Source organism: Rhincodon typus, chromosome 1 (assembly GCF_021869965.1).
Source record: "Rhincodon typus isolate 14 chromosome 1, sRhiTyp1.1, whole genome shotgun sequence".
In the NCBI taxonomy this organism is placed as follows: Eukaryota; Metazoa; Chordata; class Chondrichthyes; order Orectolobiformes; family Rhincodontidae; genus Rhincodon; species Rhincodon typus.
The window spans coordinates 33,486,674-33,505,765 of record NC_063332.1 but is presented as its reverse complement, the minus strand read 5'-3'; the positions used below and the strand labels follow the sequence as shown (position 1 = coordinate 33,505,765).

Here is a 19,092-nt window from a genome sequence, read left to right as displayed (position 1 = left end):
TTCTCCTTCACAGATGCTGCCAGACCTGCTGAGCTTTTCCAGCAACTTTGTTTTTGTTCCTGATTTACAGCATCAGCATTTCTTTTGGTTTCTATTCTGTAAAGTTGAACACTTTTTTCTTTATTTCTTTATTTTTCTGCCTTTATATTCTGTTTTGGTTTACTTTTCTGTGTTTTAAGATGGCGCCAGAGAGTGATGACCCTGTACAACACTTTTTTTTTCCCCACTGTATTTTGTAACAAATCAACTCGGTCACTTTTGTTGATGAGCATTTTTTTTTTTCTCTTATTTTTAAAACTGAATTCAATTTATCAACCTGTCATGATGGACTTGAACATAAATTTCTTGGAATGTTAAACCTCTGAACTGCTATCCACAGCATGCTGTAGAGGTTGAACCTCCAGAACCATAACCACTGAACCTGTGACTTTGTTTTCTATCAGCATTTAATGGAAGTTAAATATTTTTCTATTGGAAAATATGCATGGTCTATTTATTAAACAGTACCGTATTGAATACATTCTTGAAGCCAAATGGTGTATTGTATGTACTTGGTCTAATTGGTTCCTTTGAGGAAGTTTGTATTTTTAGTGCTTAATGGAAATCAACTTCACCCAGCTGAATACTACTTTAGTGTTTTACGGCTCAAATGACAATGTGTAACTGTTCATGCTTATGCAGACATCTAAGCACTGTGTAGGGAAAATTGGAAGAGCGAATTTTTATGTGATCGATTTGGTACTGGTAGAACTCACTTGCCATTATGGACCCAGGAGCAACTTGTAGGTGGATGAAATTCGCTGTCTTATTATGTTATCTGCTCCTCTGATCATGGATCAAATTTTGCTCTGTGTCAAAGAAAACAGAGTGACTTCAGAAGAAAAAGGACAGTTGAAGTCTGAAATCAAGTTTATCAACACCTGATGTTGGAGCATTAGGAAAAGCTGGGATTCTTTGTGCATCAAGACTTTGCACCCACAACATTCAGTGATGTTTGAACTTCTGGAGCAGTGGGTTGCAGCCAGAATGGCAGCATCTTTTTCATTTGTTCACAGGATTGGAGCATCACTGGTTATAGTAGCATTTCTTGCTCAACCCTCATTGCTCAGAAGGAAGTTAAGAATCAATCACGTTGCTTTGGGTCTGGAGTCACGTATAGGCCAGACTGGGTAAGGGCAGCAGATTTTCTTCCCTAAAGGACTTTTTAATAGGCAAATTAGGACAGAACCTGATTTAGGTCGAAGGAACAAGGAGGGCTATAAGTGTAAAGTAGACATTTAAGCTGGAATGGAAGAAATACTTTCATTGTGAGCTAGGGAAGAGGAAGGAAGCAAGAAATGCCACAGTAAAGGTGAGCAGAGGTGGAGTTCCATAGCCCTTGGGATGAAGGGGTGCAGGGTGAGAAAAGTAGCCTCAAGTAACTACAGCAACTCTAAAAACGATTCTTTGAAACTTTGATGCAGCAATCAAAAGCATCAGTAGCTGGCAATGCAATCTCAAGATCTCTAATCAAAATCAAGATCAAAATCCCTACAGCAGCAATGGCTTGGTAGGATGAAATTACTTTCCTGTGTCATGTTAGAAAATGAGCATACAATTCTGTTTTGTTTGTTCAGTTGATTGTTCTTTAATACTGTGAGGATAAAATGTATGAAAGTATTGCATTGTTTGTGAAATGCAGTGGTAGCTCTCACCAGTGTGTAGCCTAATGAAATGTTACAGCACTCCGAGGTTTTTACTTGGTTTAATTTTCATCTGGATCTGGAAGATTAAGGCTTAAAAAGCATCATTCATCGTATAGTTTATAGATTTAAAAGGCCAAGACAAGTCACAACACTGTAGTTTTCATGCTAGAACAGCTAATGCAAAGCATTAATGGAATTAAATAACCAATCATCATGTTAAAATATACTCAGCAAAATCGAGGTCAGAAAATGGCTTAATTTTCATTTAGAATTGTTCGTTCAAAAGGTGAATGTAATTAAATAACTATCTAGAGTATTAAAGAAAGACCTTATCAGATTGAAGATTGTAAAATGAACATGCTTCCATTCAGAGCTGTTATCTTGTGGCGCCTGTGAACACACGTAGCAAAGAAAATTGAATTCAGGAGGGAAGTTGAAAATTGCATGCCAGCATTTCCCTAATAAAATAATGATTTTATATTATTATTGGAGAGTGTTATTTAGGTTAATATAGCTGTCATTCAATGTGTGAAAAATTCTGTAGGACTAGCAGATCATTTTTCACACTTTGGATACAAAAATGTTGTCATTGGGCTTATTTAGCATATTGGTACCCACACACTAAACTAAAATGCAGTCAAGCTAATGCATTCCTTGTGCAATACTATTAATTCATCACCTTCAATTGCTCCCACTGTTGGTGATAGACATGTAACCACAAGTACTTCACTCTACCATTATGCAGCTAAAAATGCTCTCTTCAGAGTTGGGAATAACAAAAGAAATGCAAAATAATTTTCTAGGTACTTTTCACAGTAAAGGCGAAGAATGCAGTAGAAAAATGTCACATGTCCAGCATTACTCTTGACTAAAATCACAGTACTGGAATTAGAGGGTGACGTGATGATACTCGAGGAACAGCTTTTTTTTCTCGTTTTTTTTTTAATAAAGAAGCTGCTCCCATATAGTTTAACTAAAATCTGGACAAATGAGGGATTATAAAATGTCCTCGATTTAGGCATAGATTTGTGCTTTCTCTAAAATAGAGATTTGTTTAAATCTCTAGTTACACCAAATAACATGATAAAGAAAGAGGTCAAAAATAATACTAAATTATGAAGGAAATTACTGTCCCGTTTGTTGCAGGAGAGAACTTTTAAGCTTGTATATCAGATCAATTCTATACCTACTCCCTAAAGGGCTGAATACAAGGTAATAATTGGGTATGATAGGAAGAGGAAGACGACAATTCCAGTTAATTGCGAACAATTTATTTTACTTAAAGTAAGTATGTCCCCTCTGAATAAATATAAAAATTAGCAAACAGAGGAATTAATAGGTAATGGGCAAGCAGCTAATGCAACTAAGGAAATAAAGTAAGTGCCTGATTGATCCCTGTGCTTTAGTGTGTTTTTTGTTAAATTTTCTTCCCATGTTTTCTTAAATAGATTACTAAGCTTTATTTCTATCTCCATTGTTAACCCAATTTGTAAAGTCAGTGCAGTATCATATGATGGTGTCAAGAAGAATCTAGGGTTCAGCTTGCTGATTCATGATGATCTCAACATAACAGTTAGAACCCTATCACTAGCTTCAGTGTTTCTTGGCATGAGAGGGAAAATTAGTTAGAGCACTTTTTTTATGATTACTTTTAAATATCCTTGGAAAACATGCCCTTTTGAATGTTGGATAAAGACTGAAACGGCATCGCATTAAATAGCCTATTAAAATGTCACTAACCAGCTAATGTGGAAAATTGCAAATAAAACTGATAGAACTGAGGCTAATTGCTGGAAAAGCTCAATGTCTGTAGGCATCTGTAGAGAGAAATCAGAGTTCACATTTCAGGTCCAGTGACCTTTCGCCAGATCTGGAAAATTGCAACTTGGGCAAGGGCAACTGTCTTTATCTTGTGTTTGAAGCCAATACTGCTGCCTGTACAAATTGTAAAATATTGCAGATGGCTGGAAATTTGAAATAAAAATAGAAAATACTCGAAATACTCGACATTGCTGTGTGTGTTGCATCTGCGGAGACAGCATTGTAGCTAATGTTTCAGCTCAATGACTTTTCATCAGAACTGGTAGAATTAATAGTAAGATTGCTACTTAGGTTCTCACACTTGTTTAAAAAGAACTGTTGAGTCCAAAATGAATTGGTGCATGTCTTAGTGTACAATGTAACCGCTTAGTGAAATTAGTGGAGATGTTTCTTACATTTGGTGAGACTCAAAAGTCAGTGTTGTTCTGGCAGTTGACTCTCCTTTATATTGAAACCTTCAGGTATCAACACTTCACAATTTCTGAATTGCTTACTATTTACCTAATTAAATAGTTTCTCAAAAGAGAATAAGAAAGCACAGGAACTAGAAGATACCATATATCCCACCGACACTCCTCTCTAACTTTCTCATAGTAATAGTCAGTGGCAGTTTGAGCTTCCTGCATATTATCTGGTATGTTGTTCCATACATTGATCACAAAATGAAGAAGATTTTCCTGTCGAATCCTTTGAAATTGTATTCACTAATGTTAATATTGTCGTGATTTTAAATTTAAGATAATATTCCATGTTTATTCACTACAACTTTTAATATTACGTAGAACTCGGGACCCCACCTCCAATATTTAGTCCTAGCCTGGTAGAGTCTCTTCACTATTCTGAATTGTCACAGTAGTGTAAGCCGTTCTGTATGCCCAGTCTCCTGTTCCGCATCCAATTTTGGGGATCTGTTCATTAGAGTATTCCACTGACATTATTTTTCATTCCTTCTTTTTATTTCAGTGGGGAATTGGCCTCTGTTCATTGCTGCTCTCTGAGGAATTGACTAAGAATAGGAACTTTCTCCAAGAGGGAATGATGCAAACACACAATATATCATGTAGTCCATTATGCACCATTTTGATGTGTATGTGTGTGTATGCAAAAATATGTATATATTAATATTTATATATATATATAAATATTTTGATTTAATTAATTCATGTTTTTTAAAATCTTGAGTCATTACTTCGTTCCCTCAGAAGAAATTTATTAAAATTCATTCTTACCTGAAAAAATATGCTTTTTATCAACATGAGAAAGCATCCAAACTGCTCACGCTTAAAATATTATTTAATTATTTACCTACTTTGAAAAAAATCAATATGTTATTTGAGCAATATTGGCTGTTGCATTAGATTGCATCCTTTTATTTTGTTGCTTCTCGTATGCTTTCAATCTCAGTGTTCACAGTTGCGTGGCTCACAAGGAAAACATTATCATGAATTGAATGTGCGTCCCCCTTGATTTTCCACCCTTAAATGAATGATAATTCATGACAGCTGTCTGCCCACATTTCTAATATGCGGCACCATTGCACATGTCTATTTGCCAAATGCTGAAGATACAAATGTACCACTTTGTACAGCAAAATTGTCTAAGGTGATAGGTTATATTTTGGCCACAAAGTAATGGATGCGACATGGCTCGCAATCTGAACATCCTGACAGCAGACTTTCATCTCAATCATAGCACAAGGCCTCAGATTAATCGATGAAACTACATTTTGGAAAAGGTATTAGCCTCTGAAAAACTGGCATGTATATAGAGCTGGGGTTTCAGGAATGAAACGGAAAGAAAGCGTGATTCCCATCTTGTCCCTGAGAACGTACATTGTTGACTTGTACCTCTTGCTTCAAGGCACAATAAATGGAAATACAAAAAGAAAGATCATTTTTATTACAACTAGCAAATGCTAAATTTAAATAAGCAGTAAACTAAAAATGTTGAAGTCAGAACTAGATTTTCATGTAACATTTACTTGTTTAGGGATCAGTTGAGACACCACAGAAATTTTTTTAACACAAGTTAAATTATCAAAACAACTCCAATCTAGTACATATTTTCTATAAATACATATTTGTTCTGTGGCACTATGTTTGCGGTATGCTATTGTGTTTTGCTTCAATTTATTTTATTTGCTTTAATCCCATTCTCTTCTTTGAATCTCTGATGTAGATAGTCATATGCTACGGCTGATGCTCGCCCCTAAAAGGCTGACTAGATTCTTTGATCAATTGCAATCTTGATCCCCTTAGCCTTGTCCCAATGTCTTCACTGGTCAAATTCCAGCATTATTCTGGATCACATAATTTGCCCTCTGCTCTTCTTTGTTCAACCAAACAATTATTTTTACACCTGGGACAATGGTTTAACCAAGGCCAAATTGGATTATCAACAGTGTAGTTAAGGTCTATTTTATATACTATTATTCACTAGTGTGCTCTTGCATATGCTTTTGAAGATCCAAGTGTCAGTGGCTTATGCTATGTTCTTTTCTTTTTGCTTTGTTCAAGGCTGCTCACTGGTTTTACCCTTTCAAACGTTAATCCCAGTAATTTTCTCTGAATGCTTTCCAGTGACGATTCCTAATTCCTGTGTTTTCCCACTGGTGATACTTTCCACTCTCTGAAGCCTATGTCATTTGACATGTTTGATTTCTTCTGCTCCCAAGGTTTTGAAGAGGTGATGATGCAGAAGATATGTAAGAAAGAGTAGGTGAAAAGGAGGAAAGTGGGAGAAGTAGAAAGAGACAAAAGGCAATGATCCCAAAAGATGAGAGAGGGGAAGCTCAGATGGCACAAAGCAAAAAAATAAAAAATTATCCTAAGTTGTGAAAGAAATGAAAGGTGAGAAATTAAACAGTTTGTGAAGCACAGAAACTTAGGTTTACATTTATATGGCATCTCAAGACATCCAAAAGTGGGTTCCAGTCAATTAAATACTTTTTCAGGGTGGTCATTGACCAGACTTGGGTTTGACATTCACTTTAACTACCTGGGCTAACAATGTGAAAAATAAATTCTAATGCACATAGAATGTACTTCATGATCCCAAACACTGCATTGTACAGCTCTTCATCAAATGCTTCTACCCTATTTCTGTCTTTTTACTGTATGTTCCTTGCCCCACTTCCAGCAATCATTAATATTCACCCTGAATATTTGAGTGTTACTATGATTTCCCAACTTTTGAAATATTCCCTGATGCATATTTTATAAAGTATTACTGCAAATTTAAAGTGCAGTTCGTCCATATTAATGAATGGGTTTCAGTCAAGTATTTATGATTTGCCTTCAAAAGGTGGTGATTCATGCTGAAGTATGAGTCTTATGGGTGCTGAATGTTCAACTGTCTTAGTGACCAATTTTAAGTATAAGGGTGTGTGTCAACAGGTTTCTTTTCCAGGGATGAGTGAATATAGTCATGATCGAAGGTATGAAGGGCTTTTTCCCAAAAGCAGGAGAAGTTAAAGGAGACAATAAACACAAGTTACTACTGTTAATGTAGAAACATAAGAAAATAGAAGCAGGAATAGGCCATTTAGCCCTTCAAGACTGCTCTACCATTGATTTTGATCGTGGCTGATCATTCAACTGAATAGCCTGTTCCCACTTGTCCCCCATATGTTTTGATCCCTTTAGTCGCAAGGGCTATATCCAACTACTCCTTGAATCATACCGTGGTTTAGCCTTGATCACCTTCACTGGTAACAAATTCCATAGGCTCATCACTTTTTCGTGAAGAAATTTCTCCTCATTTCAGTGCTAAATGGTTTACCCCGTATCCTTAGACTGTGACTTCTGGTTCTGAACTCTTTAAGGAAGCATTTTTGGGTTTCCGAACATTCCTTTTGCCTTCTCGTCTCTTCATTTTCTACTTTGCCATGCAATCTGTTGGGACAGGCAGAAAGAAATGTCTGATCTGATGGTGCAGGACAGGTTTAGTGGAAGAACTGGACAACTTCTTCCCTTTTTTCTTGTAAATAATAAAAGATGATTTGTACTAACAGAATTTGGGGAAAATAAAGATATTTGCAACAGAAAAGAGGCAGGTAAATGTTTTCCTCAAAGTTAACAGACCGTGGACATTACTGGAATTTGCCAGTGAAGGTATTTCAGTCATTTTAATTTTTTTAAGAATGATGAACAGGATTGAAGAAAAATATAATAAGATGTAAAGAAAGACCAATGAAATTCATGAAAATATGCACCTCCTATTTGAAGCTAGCACAATAAGCCCTTCCTCAGAAGCTTCTATTATGCCATGAAAAGGCATCACCTCTAGACTTGATCAGGTCTACAGTCAAGTGTGTTAGCATGAACCAGCTTCATTAAGCATGCACATTGATCACAATCAGGGCTGGTCAGGACACAATCAGGACTGGAGATCATGACTATGTTTTTCACCCCATTACTTATTCACAGAATCCCTACAGTGTGGAAACAGGCCCTTTGGCCCAACAAGTCCACATCGACCCTTGGAACATCCCACCCAGACCCATCCCCCTATGACCCACCTAATCTACACATCCCTGAACACTACAGGCAATTTAGCAAGGCCCATCCACATAACCTGCACATCATTGGACTGTGGGAGGAAACTGGAGCACCCGGAGGAAACCCGTGTATTCTATAAAGGTTAATTGAACACAGTCAAGGGATTAAATCTTGGGTAAAGCAGTTGATTATTTTTGTTCAAAAACTGGTAAACCTTTAAAGCAAGTATATCGTAACTGATTTTCTCACAAGCAGGTTTGGTTGAATTGACTCTAGAATGGAGGAATTTTCCTTGTAACGATGTTGGGCCTGGCCGTATTAGTATGAAAGCAGAGATTTACCTTCTCAATGAGTTATTCCTGTTGCCTTGCTTTCTGTTTGGAGAATGACCGAAATACTGATGAGAAAGAAAAACAGAAAAATAATGGAAATCTGAAATAAAAATAGAAAACATGAGAATAGCAGGTTGATCAGTGGCTGAAAGAGAAAGATAGGGTTGTATTAATGATCTCTCATAATTTCAACAGGGTGTTGTGAGCAGAGACCATTTGCAATAAATTGAATACCATAGGATGAGAAGTGATAAAGTTTACATATTTGGAGAAATATAGTTTCTTGGGTTTTTTTTAGGTTCCAATCATGCAATAGAAAAGCAGCCTTACTGTGTCTGGATTTTGATGTATATTTATGTAAACAGTTGTGATTTTAACATATGACTCCCATTTATTCCACGCATGTTTTTGTTACATAAAGTTGGCTATTGAATTTAGGAAAACAGATTCATTAAATACTGGCATCTATCTGGACAGATGAAACAGCCCAAAATAAAATCAAAAAAATATAAAATGGGAAATGAAGATCACCGTGCTGATTTTATGCTTTTAACATTTTATGATTACGTGAAGCGATGACAGGTTTTTCCACGAATTAGAAATCTAATGAGAGTTATTTACCATTCTCCAACTGAGCTACGTATGTAAAAAATCTTACTTAATCACATCTGGTAACCATTTAACTGTGAATGACACTAGATCTCTTTTTTCACCCAGTAAAAGCTGGTCTATCTGAATATTGTTGTAAAAGTAGAAGGCTATCATTCAGTGTCAGGATTAGCGAGGATTTATTTCCTTTTCTGACCTGAGGCATTTGCTGAACTTGGTCAGAGCACTATTTGTGAGTCATTTCATTCCCTTTGGAAGCAGCAGAAAATTGAAAAAATTAAAATATCAGGCAAAGTTACTCTTTTTTTTGAAGAGATATTGTCTACTTGAACAGGCAGATACTGCCTATGTTTTAATTGCCTATTCAAAGAATAAAATTTCTGACAATGCATCACTCCCTTAGTACTGCACTGACAAATCTGTTTAAGTCAAAAGCTCAAGCCTTGCCAGGTTCAAGGGAGGTTGTGCGGAATGGCTGAATATGCAATCTTCCAACTTCAGAAAGAATACTGTGCTTTACCAGACTGGCAATTAAAAATAAATTAATGTATGGGCAAAGTTACGGTTCCATTGTTTTAAATGACTTGGGAGGTTTTACAAGATTATGCTTATTCCAGGGCTGGATTTATTTTCACAGTATTTGTGTTTGAATGAGAAGAATATTTGGATTAAACACATGCTAAATGAATGCTAATCTTATAAGACTAAACTGCATGGAAGTTTGGATGTGGTGCATGGTTTTGGTCCCCATTGCTGATGACCAATATTTGAAAGTGCCAGGAAGTGCTAGCCAGACAGTTATTGTTTTATCACTGAAGTATTAATTAGGCACCTCTTTCATGGAGAAGTATATGTGGGCTCCTGATAACCACTTCTTGTAAAGGTATGGAGTGCTTCAGTTGACACAGCAGCAGACTTCAAGATGGCTAAGGGATGAAGGAAGAGAGTGGCCAGGTTTCCAGGTATGGTACTGGAGGTCCTGTAGTGGAGGTCCAAATGAAACTTGGTGTGCTATATTTTCAGATGGGAAAATCATCGCTTCATTGTCTGACTCTCCTGTAGCTGGTGCTACTCTGTACCTGGCATCATGTCCTCCTCCAGTTTCTTGCTCAGGCCAAAGGGAACCCCTAGCTAGATTGCAGTGACTAAGTCCTCCACATTTTCTGTTGGATTGACTAGGTTGGGATTGTTTTTGCTAGAGTTCAGATGAGTGAGGGGGGATCTCATAGACTCTTATAAAATTCTAACACGACTGGACAGGGTAGATGCAGGGAGGATGTTCCCGATGGTGGATGTGTCCAGAACCAGGGATCACGGTGTGAGGATTCAGTGTAGAACATTTAGGACAGAGATGAGGAGACATTTCTTCACCCAAAGAGTGTTGAGCCTGTGGAATTCATTACCATAAGTAGTTGATGTGAAAACATTGAATGTATTCAAGAGGTGACTAGATATAGCACTTGGGTTGAATGGGATCAAAGGTTATGAGGGGAAAGCAGGATTAGGCTATTGAGTTGGATGATCAGCCATGATCGTGAAGAATGGCAGAACAAGCTCAAAGGGCCGAATGGTCTCCTTCTGCTTTTATCTTCTATGTTTCTGTGACCTGTGGAAGGTGTAGCAGGACGGGGCTTTTTATATCAAGTTTCCAAAGAGAGTCCAAAGTAGAAGCTGGATAAGTGCTTAGCAAAGTGTCCCAGAAAGCTTCTCATTGTGTTTCAGATGTCTTCTTCACAGTTCAGCTACAAGCGAGTCCCTTGAAATAGTGGTTAAAGTCAATATCAATGTCATGTTTAGTCCCAGACAGAATTTACGACAAAAGGTAACCAGTGAAATGTTATGCGTCATCTTAATGAGTGCTCGAAGGCACTGTAAGTGCCTGTTCAATGAACCTCCTCCACCACTCCCTAGCACAGCCTTCAAAACATTTAGAGATGTTTTGTGCTGAATGTGGCCAAATCTGTTTAAGACTCCATCTGGCCACTCGGGATACTCTTTGGTGCTGAAAGCTTTGAGGTAAAAAGAACCACCCTGCTTGTTGTTCCGAGTTAGGTACTCCATTGATTTCATGCGGTTTGGCTTGTTAAGGTGGAAACTTACAAATCAATTCCAAAGAAGTTCAATCACTGAGTTGAACTGTCTATTTTCGAACTTTTTTGCACCATGATGGAATGATCCTTTTTTTTTTCTTGGCTCATGGGAACGTGGTTTTAAAATCCAGCAGTGCCAGCTGATGCAGATCCCAGAAAAAACAAGGGTATGTTTTCTGCCCTAGAGAATCTACAAGATTGACTTCCCATTAGTTTTACGCGCTTAGCAGTGAAGGTATCTGTATGTGAAGCACTTGGATGTTTCATTACATTTTCTCATATTTTCCAACATAAGTCTCCCCACCCACCATGCAATTCCTGTGGCTGACAGTCGTCAACAGGGAGGAGAATCAAACAATAAAATCTGCGATTGGATACAAATCAGCTCTGCCTGTGGTGAGCCCTGCTACCTTCAAAACAGATCATGTTGGTAATGCTAGTTAGATCAGTAATTCTGTGAAAAGGAATGATTCATTAATATTCCTGATTGTACTCTTCATTGGATTGAATACCTGTATTGTCCAGTTTGATGTTTGCTTTTTGTCTAGGGTGACTAAAATGGCCTCATTTACTCCACGTTTACCAATTTGGGAGACTGATGACATAGCACACTTTTAGGAAATGTAGTTTTCAACAGGGGATTCATTAAGGTAAAGGTCCAGTCTTGGATGCACCGCAGCAGTGAAATGCCTCCTCTCCTCATGCCATCTGGCATGATCATTGATCTCCCTGAGTCTAGAACAGCAAGCTTATCTCACCTAATTCTACCCGTGAAGAAACTCACTTTCCAGATGTGATTTAAGCAACACTGGAACCAGAGTTTGTTCAAGAATTCGAACTCCTGTATCATAGAATCCCTACAGTGTCGAAACAGGCCCTTCGGCCCAACAAGTCCACACCGACCCTCGGAGTATCCCGCCCAGACCCATACCTCTATAACCCACCTAATCTACACACTATGAGCAATTTGGCTTTGCCAATCCACCTAACCTGCTCATCTTTGGACTGTGGGAGGAAACTGGAGCACCCGAAGGAAACCCACGCAGACATGGGGAGAATATGCAAACTCCACACAGACAGTCGCCCGAGGGTGGAATCGAACCCGGGTCCCTGGCGCTGTGAGGCAGCAGTGCTAACCACTGAGCCACCGTGCCGCCCTCTCCTTTAGACTTTCGTAGGGAATATAGCTTACCTGTATGGGTGTTTGACAGATTCTTCAAATTGCTAGCCGATTAGAAAGTTTCATTTTCTAGTTGTGATGACTGAGATTGTACTAAATAAAAATGGAAAGAACTATGGATGCCTTAAATCAGGAGCAAAGACAGGAGTTGCTGGAAAAGATCAGCAGGTCTGGCAGCATCTGTGAAGCAAAAATCAGAGTTAACGTTTCGGGTCTGGTGACCCTTCCTCAGAACCCGAAACGTTAACTCTGATTTTTTTTTTTCCTTCACAGATGCTGCCAGACCTGCTGAACTTTTCCAGCAACTCCTGTTATTCTTTGTTGTTTGTGACTGAGGTTGTGATCAGTCATTATACAGGTCATCGGAAGTATAAATAAGATGAAGATGATTAAGCTATTCATATGTGGTCAACAAGAGTAGGAATAGACTAAACAGATACAAAATAGACAAATGTCAAACAAGATTATAGATTTGGGAAAAAATTCCCAAGGAATACTGTGGGGGGGAAAAATGTTCTCGGTAACAGCGATTGATCTTAATTCAAATTACGCTATTAAAGAGTAGTCGGTTTGACAACTGTCGAGAAGTTATTGAGGATTATAAAACTCTAATAATGCTTCCGCATTTTTATTTTCAAAGGAGCTTGAAGAAGTAAGTTGTATCTGGAAAATAGCAAGTGATGTGCATAATCATGCACAAAATGGGCTTGGCTTGTTCATGCTGTAGATTTTCTAATATGTATGAGCTCTTGCTCTGTGATCACATGCACATGCACAGCAACTGTAGTATTACTGCTAAGCAGTTTCTGTGGTTGGAAGACCACAGGATCACTTATCTCAAAATATTTCAACAACATACTGATAGAGCACATGTCTAGATCATTGTCTACCTTTGCGCAATAGTCTAATTTCTGTATTAAATTGAATCTGATGTTAATCTGCCAATTTATTTTATATAAAAAGAAACGTGCATCTGGTATGGTGCAGATTTTAATAGAATTTTTAGAAAGCAAAAACATAAGAAATCGGTCTAGACTAGGACAGCGATGTCACAAATGAACCATCCAAATGTTGTGGAAAGTGGAATCATCATCAAATCCCTACAGTGTGGAAACAGGCCATTTGGCCCAACGAGTTTACACTGACCCTCCAAAGAGCATCCCACCCAGACCCTATCCCTGTAACCCTGCATTTCACATGGCTAAACCACCTAGCCTGCACATCCCTGGACACAATGGGCAATTTAGAATGGCCAATCCACCTAACTTGCACATCTTTTGGACTGTGAAAGGAAACCAGACCACTGGAAAATCCAAGCAAACACGGGGAGAATGTGCAAACTCCACGCAGGCAGTCGCCCAAAGGTGGAATTGAACCTGGGTCCCTGGCGCTGTGAGGCAACAGAGCTAACCACTGAGCCACCGTGCTGCACCATGGAATAGGTGAATAAGATTCTCTAAACTGAAGCAAAAGCTATAAGCAGTAATAATACATCGGAGAGATCAGATTGAAAAGAAGAATGTTTCATATATCCTGTAGTTATATTTTAGACTTTCTGTGGTGATATTTTCTAAGAATATAGTGAGTATTGAATTCTCTTGGGGCGAGAATGACTAGAGCTCTGCCTTATGACAGCACTGCAAAAGAATCTTCTCCACAAAATTATCTGCCTCTGAATAGTTTTAAACCATAACTCAATGACAAGAAAAGATATACTGAAAGATTCTTAAAGGAGTTGAGTATCTGATTTTAGAATACTTAGGATGTAGTAACAATTCAGTTGAATGTATACTCTCCTCAGATAATAAAAAAAAACATTATGAAACCCCTGATGTCTCACTGAATGTGTTATGTGATAGAGAAAATGGAATACTGTACTAAAGCATTTGAATCATGAGAGAATTATGTGAATTAGTCAACAGATTTGCAGATCAGAACCCTTGCGTTTGTAACAGGGAGAAAGACTATGATTTCCAATTCGATTGAGTTCAAAAACAAAACAGAATTAACACATATTCATGGAAAATACTGATGAAAAACCTACTAAACATGCCATAATGACATTTAGAAAGTGAAGTGTCAGTTGCTGTCCTGCATAAAAATGTTTGTTTTAAGAATAGTTTAACTCTTAATTCTGACCATTGCATCTGCCTCTAACCGTGTAATCAGAGCAAAGTCTGTTACTGCATTGGAATATCCAGTCAGTGAATTCTTTGCAAGTATATATTTGATCAAAAGAAGTAATTTTTTTCTGAAATATTTTTCCAGTAAGTTCATGAAAGAGGTTAATTTTTTTAATCTTAAGAATGATGAGGCTTAATATGAATGCATTGTAATACCACACTTTGCTAACTAGTTGATTGTTGCTGTCTATATTTTGCTATTAGTAGAATGATTGGTCTCAAAAATTTGTTCTAATTCACTTCTTCCAGGATTAAGCAAAGTGACATTGAATTTTCCTACTGTCCATTTGTAACTTATGAAAAATCCATTTCTGCATTTTATGTACAAATAGCTTACAATGTAGAGCCAGTTATAACCAGTTTATTTTTTAAATAGTAGTTTGAAGCAGTTAGAGTCATGTAATAATGATTAGCTGAAGCTGAGCTTGGATTTAAAGAATAAACTAACAGTTGAAGGTACAAATTTGACAGTGAATTTAGAAGCAATTCCAACTCTACCATGTTAAAACAGAAGTACAGGATTATACTTGCTTTGAAAGTTACAATAGATACTTAATCTAATGAAGAGTAAGAACTGTGTATACTCTTCGAATGATAGAAATCATATCAGACATTTACTCACTAACAGATTAGATGTAGCTAATTCATTTTTCAACATAACTGCAGTCCAGCCTTACTATTTCAAAGTTTTCTTGCATTTTAAAATGTTGAATTATCCAGTAATTAAAACTAATTAACAAACAATGCAGCAAAGTGAAATTGAATCATCATGTTTCTTGAAATGGCTTTCAATTAAGAGTAAAATGTATTATTAACATTTTAATTTGTAAAAAAAATTTTGCATCTATAGAATATTCCGTAAATACAGCATTCCTTCTTTTTCCCTTAATCTCCAGACGTCTATCTCCCCTCCCCCTTCCCCAGAGCTACACTTTCTTACTAAAATTGGAAGGTGGGTGTCAGAAATGCTAATTTTGAGTCCTCCGTAGCACCTTCATTCATAACTGTGATATGCCATAATTTTTTATTATTGCACCAGCTTAATGTCTGTCTTAAGTTCCAGTCTGCCACTTTGCCAGATATTTTTTGTATGTATCTAGGTTACAGGTGGTTACTGTAGTTATGTACACTTGTTTTCATGGTGCACTGTGCACTTAGTGCACAGCGGGACCTGCAATTTCATCCTCTTTGCCGGGAAAATGCTCGCATGTGCTTTTCTGAAGCTCATATGGTTTCAATTACCATTTGATGGTAACGCCAGAACTGGGCTTTGTGTGTTTGTCCTGTGAGAAAGATCTGGAAGGCCCGACATCTGCTTCTGATTATTGCAATTGCAGGTTGATAGAATAAGCACGGGGTGAGGTGGGTGGGATTTCCTTCCGGTGCTTTCCGCTAGTGCTGTAATGTGCTTCACTTATGTAGCTAGTCTTTTAATCATTCTCCCTTACCAACATTTGGTCTAAATTATGACTTGCAATTAACCTTCTATGGTCTTTTCTGGAGTATGTCAAACATAACTCAACTTCTAACACTTCTTTTTCCCCCATATTTAAAATGACAAAACATATACGACAGGATTTTATGTAGTTGGACATTATTTAAAGAAAAGAATTAAAATCCAGTTTGTTGAATTTCTGTTCTTAGAACCAAAAACAAACTGCTTCAATGGAGCAAGATTTCCTAATCCCAGAACAACAAAACTCCTGGGGAAAGAGTACTTTTTCCAATAACTCATTTTCAGCATGTACGAGGACTGTGGGGAAATCTAATGATAATTGTTTAACTGCAACCATTATTAACCCTTTCTTCCAAAACCAAGCAGAAGTTATTGCAGCTTCCATAATATGTAAAAATGTTTGTATTTCATAAATGTTTTTCAGAAGTATTTATATTAGGGGTTCCTATTTTTCCATTCAGAAACCTTAGACAAATGCTGGCCATAATAATGAAGTGAAGCCTCTTGCATCAGACTTTCTGGTCACAGATCTCTTATTGCAATGAAAATTATCACAGTGTTTCTATCACATGTTTCATTGTGATTAAGTAGAAGAACTCAAAACTCAGTGAGATAAAAATCTGTTAATAAAAATGACCGGACGAATTCCCCAAAATTAAATTAAAATAATGTTTAGCAAATAACCTGATATTGTTTCGGTGGAAAAAACAGATCTTGTATTTAAATAGTGTATTTAATGCAGTGGAACGACCCGAGTTATTTCATAAGTGCATTATCAAACAAAATTTGACTTGATTAGGTCTGTGAATGTTTTTCAAGTCATGTTAATGCCCTAGTTCTTGTAAATAATGGTTGGCTAAAGCAACTTGAGAGCTTGTTATTGTCAGCAAGAATATTTTTTACTTTAGTAACTCTTTCACATATCTGTAGTTCTACAGAATATTTAATTTTCCATCCCCCTTTCTCCAAGCTGTATCCTATTTACACAATATATAAGCATGTGCACAAACCAAAATTAAATCATTACTAAGTAATCTTTGACATCTGGAACATAAAACAGTTTTCAACTGTTTTCTGATATCCTTCAGAATGTTGTTATCATATAAAGAGTTGCAGAAAGTTCCTTGAGGGAAGATTAGTAAGTAAATACTTCATACCCTTTGTTACATGCTCCACCCCTCACTTCTAAGTCATTCAAACTATAAAGGATCCAAGTTCAATCTTAAGTATTTTCTAAATTAGAAGTGCTACACTTTTTCTTAGCAAGAAAGTGAACAGGACAGACAGGTTTTCTCCTCCCAAGCAGTGTTCAAGGAATCTCCCTATAAAAGCAGTTTCTAACATCAGGTGAGGACAGGAACAATGACTGCTGTGATACGTATTTGACCTGTCAGTGCTCACTAGGTTGATGTGCTCGTGAAGGGTGGCACACACTTTAAGAATTACAAGAGTCTGTTGACGCATTGGAAATTATATTTAATTTTGATTGCACAATGGTGACAGCCAATTTCAACATGAAAACCTCAGTTCTTGAACTGACTGTTCGACGTCCTGAAAATGTCTCCTGCAAAAGGGGCATGTGCAGTACCCCTGCCAGTCCTGCTAGTTGATGATGTGCTGTCCTGTTGTTCATAATTTATTTTGCTTATTTTGGCACTGCCATGTTTTTTAGTGGCAGGGCATTTCGCAAATGTGCAGCACTTTCTGCATGCGCGTTGTGAAACTTTTGAGTGTGTCAGGAGATCCAGCCTAATATTAAACTCATGTAGTTTCTTTTAACATGAGTCATCAAAACATCTAATTTGAGATGGGTCTTTTTCATAGTGCAGAAACATGTACATAGCTCTGATAGCCATCCTCCCTGCACCTGCACGCTAACCACAATAATTCAGGTACAGCTAATGCATTGAACAAATCACAGCAGGACCGTTCTACTTCAACAGAAAAGGCCTTGTCTCCAAAAAAAATTATCAAATTTGTCTCTTTGTATGCTGTGCCATGAATTAAATGAAAAGGAATAATTTTACCATGTTCTTTATTCGTTACCTTTTATCTCTGTAATCAATATCATTACCAAGCAACTGAAACATGGCCATCACTTTTACCTTTTTGGTAAGTGCAGTTAAAATGCCACCTGCTTTAGTTTCTCGTGATGTGAAAACTAATTTGGTTGTTCAAAGGAGGGCACTGCCTGCCTGTTACATTGCAGAAATCAAGTTTCAAATTTGCAGCTTGCATTATGGACCATGAGTTTGACATCCAGAAGTGGCAGATAGTCAAATCTACTCTGCATTGCCTGATAATTCTGTGTCATTCTGTTGCAATCATCCTGTTCCGCTGTGAAAAAAATGTGTTGAAACTATGCCAGGCTACAGCGACACCTCACACCCGTGTTGACTAAAGTCAGGGAGTCACATTCACACCAGAGTCTGTGGTACAGGCTTGCCAGTTTATCCAGACTATTAAATAATGCATAGGGGTGAGGAGTGAAGGAGTACTGAATACACTGAAATTGCAAAGTTAAAACAAACTTACTACAGGACTTAATTCAGCTTTCACATACTTTCTGGAATGTTGAATAAATCTACAAGGTGATGGCAGTTCCGCTGATAAAATTGGATGTAGTCGTGTTTTTTGTCGATTTTGCAGAAGTTGCTATTCATCACTTCAAAAGCAGTCTTTAAAAATTGCAAAGAGCTATTTCTGAAAATTTGGCATGTGTTGAAAGGTAGCGTTGTGTAGGATTTGATTTTGTATTTCAAAAAATGTAGCTTAAGCAGGCAATCAAAGAGCAAGCCTGTCTTTTCATCTGAAGTCTGTCTACTTTACTGTGGCTTTAAATTAAGTGACACATCTCTAGAAATCAGTGCTGCCTTGTGTTGATGCTCACGCACCATAGACCATGCTCGAGCTGTTATTGTGATGTGATTTCAGTCAGATAGATGTATTTGAACAAAGATCTATGAAAGACGGGAGGGACAGTTGCCCTTCGGTTCTTTTGCATCCTGGACAACGCAAAAGCAATAATTTAGATTTATACTGTATCTTTCCTACATGCATAATCAATTAAATTAACACTGTGCCAGAAAAACAAATAGGAGGAATGCTCTCTTGATGTTGTGTAGCCACTCGGCAGTTTGGGAGATACTAGTGCAGTGCAATAAATAGGCTGCAGAAAAATCTTGGATGCACTCTGTGGTGCAGTAAACAGGCTATGCTCAACAAAGAAATATTAGA

The 19,092-nt window shown here is 37.4% G+C and overlaps 1 protein-coding gene across 11 annotated transcripts in view; it reads left to right on the top strand.

Annotated features, from left to right (window-relative positions):
- LOC109911130 (transcription factor 4) overlaps positions 1-19,092 on the top strand; it is a 551,558-nt gene that overhangs the window by 433,344 nt on the left and 99,122 nt on the right. The gene's annotated exons all lie outside the window — the stretch shown is intronic.